At 38.0% G+C, this 6,422-nt stretch overlaps 1 long non-coding RNA gene across 1 annotated transcript; it reads left to right on the top strand.

Annotated features, from left to right (window-relative positions):
- Window positions 1-4,902: 4,902 nt before the first annotated feature.
- On the top strand, window positions 4,903-6,122 carry LOC137039470 (uncharacterized). The gene is made up of 4 exons (XR_010897660.1): window positions 4,903-5,111; window positions 5,193-5,312; window positions 5,753-5,848; window positions 5,992-6,122. It is a non-coding gene; the product is annotated as an uncharacterized lncRNA (long non-coding RNA).
- The last annotated feature ends 300 nt before the right edge of the window (window positions 6,123-6,422 follow it).

Here is a 6,422-nt window from a genome sequence, read left to right as displayed (position 1 = left end):
TCACAATATGACTTATCACCTCATAATGTGACTTTATTTCTCACTATAGTGATTAGTTCTTCCAATATATATTTCATTATATTATCATATCATAACATGACTGTGTTCTCAGAATTATGACTATACCTCATAATATGACTCATTGCTCAATGAGGTCTAATAATAAGACTTTATATCTCACCATTGTTTCTTTTCTCCAAATATTATTTTATATCTCACATATGGAGATTTTTATTGCACTATATGATTTAATTTCATCATATAATTTAATCTTTATATCTCTCAATTGGGGGCTTTATTTCTCTCAGTATGACTTTATATTTCACAATTATAACTTTTCATCTGACATTTATAACTTTATATCTCAAAGCATGACATCATATCTCAATATTGTGACTTGATTTCTCCCAAAATGACTACATATCTAAATATTCACTTAATATCTCACAAATCTGACTTTTCATCTGAAATATGACTTTATAACTTGTAATGTGACTTTATATCTCAATATTGACTTTTTTTCTCCCATGACTTCACATATCTACAGATGGACTATGTATCAAACTGACTGTATATATCACAATTTTACTTATATGTAATATGACTTTATATCTCACTATTGTGACTAGTTCTCCCAATATAAGTATATATCTCATAATGTTAACATCTTATAACATGAAGTGTTCTCAGAATTATGACTATACCTCATTATATGATTCATTGCTCAATGAAGTATAATAATATGACTTTATATAATACGTCTGATCACTTAAAAGTAATAATAACACTTCTCAAAGTGCTGCACTATATTTGATGTCTGTAGCACAAATGTGGGATGAGTAAACCTCCTTAAACGGGACATATTATGCCCTTTTTCACAAGTTGTTATATACATTTCTGGTGTCCCCAGAATGTATCTGTAAAGTTTCAGCTCAAAATACCCCCCAGATCATTTATTATAGCTACATTTGACAAATACTTATTACTTGTCAAATTTACCGCTATTTGGGTGTGTCCCTTTAAATGCAAATTAACTGCTGCCCCCCCCCCCCCCCCCAGAAGAGGGCGTATCCTTTGCACAAGCTTTGGATACTCCGTCAAAAACAAAACAGGCGAATCTTACTCAGCCAAAAATGTCAGAAATAACCATTTGTGGAGTGCAGCCTTACAGACACACACAGATGGAGAGATTCAGGAAGAGGTTGCAACTTTTACACTGCACCTGGACATTTCTGAAAGGTTAGCGGATACATTTATGTTACGTTAGTTGCTGTGGAGTTATGTTGCTTTAACTTATCGACTAGCATGTACTGTCATGCTAATCTATAAACTGTTGTATAGGTGCCTGTGTGGGAATGTAAAAAAGTCTGTCACCTGGATTTTTGTAAGTAATTTGCCCCTCGTCAACTTAGATTTTTTTTTTCAAATTTGCCCCTCGGTCAATCTCGGTCAAAACAGCACAAAGCATGATCCCAGTATGGGAGAAGTCACCCTTCTGTGCATGGATTGAATCAGGGAATGCTGAAGGTCACCTACCCCTAAATCTACCCCTACTTATAACTTATCCCTAAAATCAAAAGGAAATGATAATAACACTGACATAGAAGCCCCAAATCTTGGTTAAAAGCCTAATCATGATATAAACTGTAAACTTGTACCTCAAATCTGATTGGTTGAAATGTTGAACTTGGTGAAATCATGTTCACGGGATGGCACGATATAATTTCACACAAGGAACTCTTCAGTAAATCATAGGCTATACAAGAAGTTTGGTCTTGTTAACAAATCTCAAGAGCCGCTACACAAATGTGTCAAACATGTTGCCAAAAAAGATGTGAAAATAGCTCCTTCCCAAGGCAAAGCCTCTGTGTAGGAATTGTTGTAGTATTCCCTCAGCTCAACATGAATAAATTAGCACGTTAAAACAGAAGTGTGGTGAAGACCAGCTGCTTGGTCCCAATGTCTGGGCTCTTACCCTCATCACTTCAGGAAACTTAAAAAGCTTTTTTTTTCGTTAACTAAAAGTCAAATTTTGTGGCTATATTAGGGTCAGTACTTTAAAGCCCCTTTCACACTGCGCGTCGGACCCGCAATATTCCCGGAACATTGCCGGGTCGCCTTTTGTGTGAAAGCAACCATGTCCCGGAATTGATTACCGAATTGAACCCGGGTTGGGGACCTAGTAACATTGCGGGGTTCGACCCGGGATGAGCGCAGTGTTAACAAAAGCCAAAACTAATGCCGCAACGTGTACGTAGTTATCGTGCGACTCCTAGAGCTTGTTTTTTCAGTAATACAACCCTGCAGTGCCAGAAGAGCTAGTCTTTGTTTTAAACGCAGAGAGTGTTCGTATACAAAAGAAACTAAAATTAAACAAGCAGAAGCTGAGATCGCTCGGCTTTATACGTCACATCCGGATGTCACGTGTCAACTCGATCCGGGACCGTTACGGGTTGTGTGTGAAAGCGCACATATAATGGTATTTCGCTGGCAGTGTGAATGGACCAAATCTAGCGGCCTGGGAACAAATGCCAGGTCGCATTATCTGTGTATTTGCCGGAATCGCAGTGTGAAAGGGGCTTAAGAGAAACACTTTACAATCTGAAAACATTTGATTATGAGCAGTTTTAAAGTATCAATGTGATATTTAGTATGAGGCCTCTTAGTATTTCTGGACGAGTCGATACATAGTCAGTGTTTGGTGTTTTATATGCAATTGAAGGTATTTTCAAAGTTTTCCCAACTCTGCTCTGCTGGTTTCCCGGCAACCCTGGAGGATTTCTGCATTTGGCTCTTTAAAAACGCTGCGGTGGGTGAAGCACCTGAGAGAAATCAACAGCCTTCAGGGTTGGTCTGCTAGCCGCCAGCCTTGCGCTGTCTCATTATATATATCTCTCTCTCTAACCTGCTATTCGCACTTATTTCCATGTGCAATATTATGCGTGTCCCTGAGGACATGTTTGGGCAAATTTAACTGAAATGTGATATTGTTTTCCAAAACTGACTCCTGTAGACATTAATAGGGTGTTACAAAACACCTTTTAACTGCCTGAAATTATCTTATAAAGTTTCCTTTATAAATGATAAGAGTGTGAAATTGTAATTTAGTTCAGTTTCGGATAGGGGTCTGCTAATAGCCCTACTTAACTTTTTTTTGTTTTTGCTAAATTGTGAAAAAAGTGTCTTATGAGTATACTGGTTCAGTAATAGGAAAGTCTGACTCTTCGGGATTCATATTTGTATGTGCTATTATTAATAGGAAACATCCTGAAATTAATGTAGATACTTTCACTGTACTTCTGCCCAATTTTAGCACACAAGCAAAAAATGGATCATCTTACCCCACTTTCCCTACACTGTTCAAAACATTTTGGCAGACAGATGGAGCTCACATACATAGCGTTGCCAGTCAAGACTAACCGTTTCATGATGTATTATCGATTTATTGTTGAATGCAGAATTCAGGAATGATTACTTTTAGCGCATTGGGGCAATGATATATAATTAAAAGGGGAATAAATAATTAAAATTATGTATTTTTAAAAAAGAGAGCAGTGGGCCAACTCAGTTGCCAGGCCACTGGGAATTCACCTGGTGCTCCTAATGGCCAGTCCGGCCAATGCCTTCTTGCAGCTCTGATAATGGGGGAAAAAAGTCAGCTAGCATAGATGCCAGGGGAGCTCATTAGCTTAATTTAAAATGTAAACATTGAAAATGTTTACAATTGATTTTCCATTCAACAGTAAGCGATCTAAACACTCAACTTTCTATTTTCAAAAAAACTCCACATCAGTTTGAAAGGTTCAGCAAATGAATGCAAGATTTGAAAGCTTTTGTATTCGTAAACGCAATATGTGTAATATCCTGTCGGCCAGCTAAACTGTGAGCGCTTTGCACAAATGGCATTACCTTTAGTGCAATAAAAAATAATGAAAACAATATTTCATGTGCCTCTTTGAGGCTCCTTATTTATTTGAAGATTATCTGTATATGAAACATAAACCCTTTTTTATGAATTTGCTTTTGAGAATTTGTCACGGAAAGACTTGGACCGGACGTGAGGCGGCGACGACTTCCACAAATATTGCTTGAGACAAGCTCCTCGATTGTGCTAATTTTGCCCTTAGGAAATAGTTTTACGTGTCAGCGATTGTGTTTTGTGTATTTGTGCGGGAAACAGAGACCCTTTTGAGGAAGGATCGGTATTGATCGTGTACAGTTCGTCTATGGGAGAGGCATCTCTGATTGAAGCTCTTGAAGGGACATTTGCACTATATTACATTCGATTTCTCTAGAGTGCAGGTCGGCCTATTGTGCTCTTTTCTGCCGGCAGTAAAATCAATTAAAAGCGTCAGAGGAGACGACCTGCAACTTGGCAACAAAAGGCCTGAAAAAGAAAAGAGTACATATAGATAGCATTGATTAAAGTGCAGAGAGATTACTTAGAAGCTGCAGCAAGCTAATAAACAATGTGGGTTGTGAATTCTTTAAAATGTCGTAGGTACCATTTGACATTTGGCTTGCTGCTGTAAGTACTAGGAAGTAACTAAGAAATAGCTAAGTGTTTAAAATAGTTGCTATGATGCTAGGGTGTTGTGAGTGTTTTTACCACATGTAGCTGCTAGCGTGTTGCTAGGTTTTCTACTTAAGGTTATATTAGGTTAAGTCCACAAGTTTGAAATTACAAGCAGATGTACTTTGCAAGCAGTCTATTTACCCGTATTAGCTGCTAATGATTCCTCTTGAAGTTTGTGAGTTAGCAAAATGACATCCTAAAATAAACAACACCTGACAGATTCATTATTCAGTTGTCACCTCCTTTCGAAACATCTTTCCTAAGGCAGCATTTGCTCGGCAAACTAGCCTGGAGAATTGAGATGGAAAGACCACAAGTCAGCTGACGCGAGTGACTGTTAACAATGCTAACACCAATTACTTGCAGCTGAGAGTTAAAAAGAAAAAGGGAACAACTAAAATTCCTGACTGGCTGCTCGAGGGACCGGACACTAATGAAACAATCTTTCCTGCGCTAGCACGCGCTGACAGGCGAAGAAATAGAAGTGAGAGGGAAGACACCAAATTACCAGGCACCTTTATCTGCGCACTCCCAGGTTGGGTGTGATTGTACATTATGTGGGGTAATGATCATGACTGCAGGCGAGTCTTTATGCTAAAGTGTCTCTGTCTTTTAGGCCCAGGCCGTCAGCAGCGGCTGAGTGACTTTGATCTGGCAATCAGCAAGATGGAGAAAAGGAAGATGAGGAAAACGACATTTTTAACAGCCTGCTTCCATTTGAGGGATGCATCTTGAAGTGCATGTTCTGTGTGAAAACTTTTCTTAGACACAGGCAGCTACTTTAGGCCCAAAATACTATTTGAACGAGATGAGGATCTTTTTCTGTATACTTGAATAGTTCCTTTTTTTCTTGGTGTAATCACTATTTTTTTCTGGGCTAAATAAATTGCAATTCTCAGATGACACTCCCACAAACCGCCCACAGTCCACTTGACTGTCACGCAAAACTAAAAAAGCACTTTCACAGTCTGGCAAGCTCGATAGATAGATTACATGCCAGTCAGAAAGAAGATGGTACAAGTTGTTAGAAGACATAAACTTGTTAGAAATGCATGTACTTAATTGAAATTGCTCATAGAAATTATGCAACAGGTGGTTATTCCATATGTTGCAGTCCTTCATATAGTTACCAGACATAATATTTACTCACTAAAGCCAATTTTAACTTGCTTTCAGGTGCTGCTCATAATCTCATCTAACCCCACCAAAACACAAACATGACTTCTTAACAACTCACAGCGGGTCTCCAGGGCACTTTTAGTGAGAAACCAGGTATACAAACAAAGAAGTATTAAATTTCAAACATAATAACAGTGATAGTAATAATTCCTTGTTTCTTTCTATAAATGTCAGTGAAAATGTCAGATTTAATCATGCAGTCGGACAATAATCTGTTTACTTCTGAATTCTTTCAGTGTGGACCAGACTAATTTAAAAAAAAGATTTGGCTCGTATTTCGTGAGAGGCTTTGATATGAAATGTCAACTGCAATTTGTCATATCCCAGAGGAAATCATTCTATTCACCTTCTCACCTGACTAACAAGGTAGACTGGACAAACATGTAAATAAAACTAAACACGGATGGCTCAACACATTGTCACTTTACAACAGAATGATTTGTTAGTGCATGCTATTTAAACTTGAAAAAAGATTCTTACTTCGATCACGGACGGACGGACGGACGGACGGACGGACGGATATATATATATATATATATATATATAGATAGATAGATAGATAGATAGATAGATAGATAGATAGATAGATAGATAGATAGATAGATAGATAGATAGATAGATTGGAGGGGTGTAACGGTAAACAAATCTGACGGTGCTGTAGGCCTAC

This window comes from Pseudorasbora parva, chromosome 14, assembly GCF_024679245.1.
Source record: "Pseudorasbora parva isolate DD20220531a chromosome 14, ASM2467924v1, whole genome shotgun sequence".
Classification (NCBI taxonomy): domain Eukaryota; kingdom Metazoa; phylum Chordata; class Actinopteri; order Cypriniformes; family Gobionidae; genus Pseudorasbora; species Pseudorasbora parva.
Note: the sequence above shows the minus strand (reverse complement) of the source record. Positions and strands in the feature narration are given on the sequence as shown.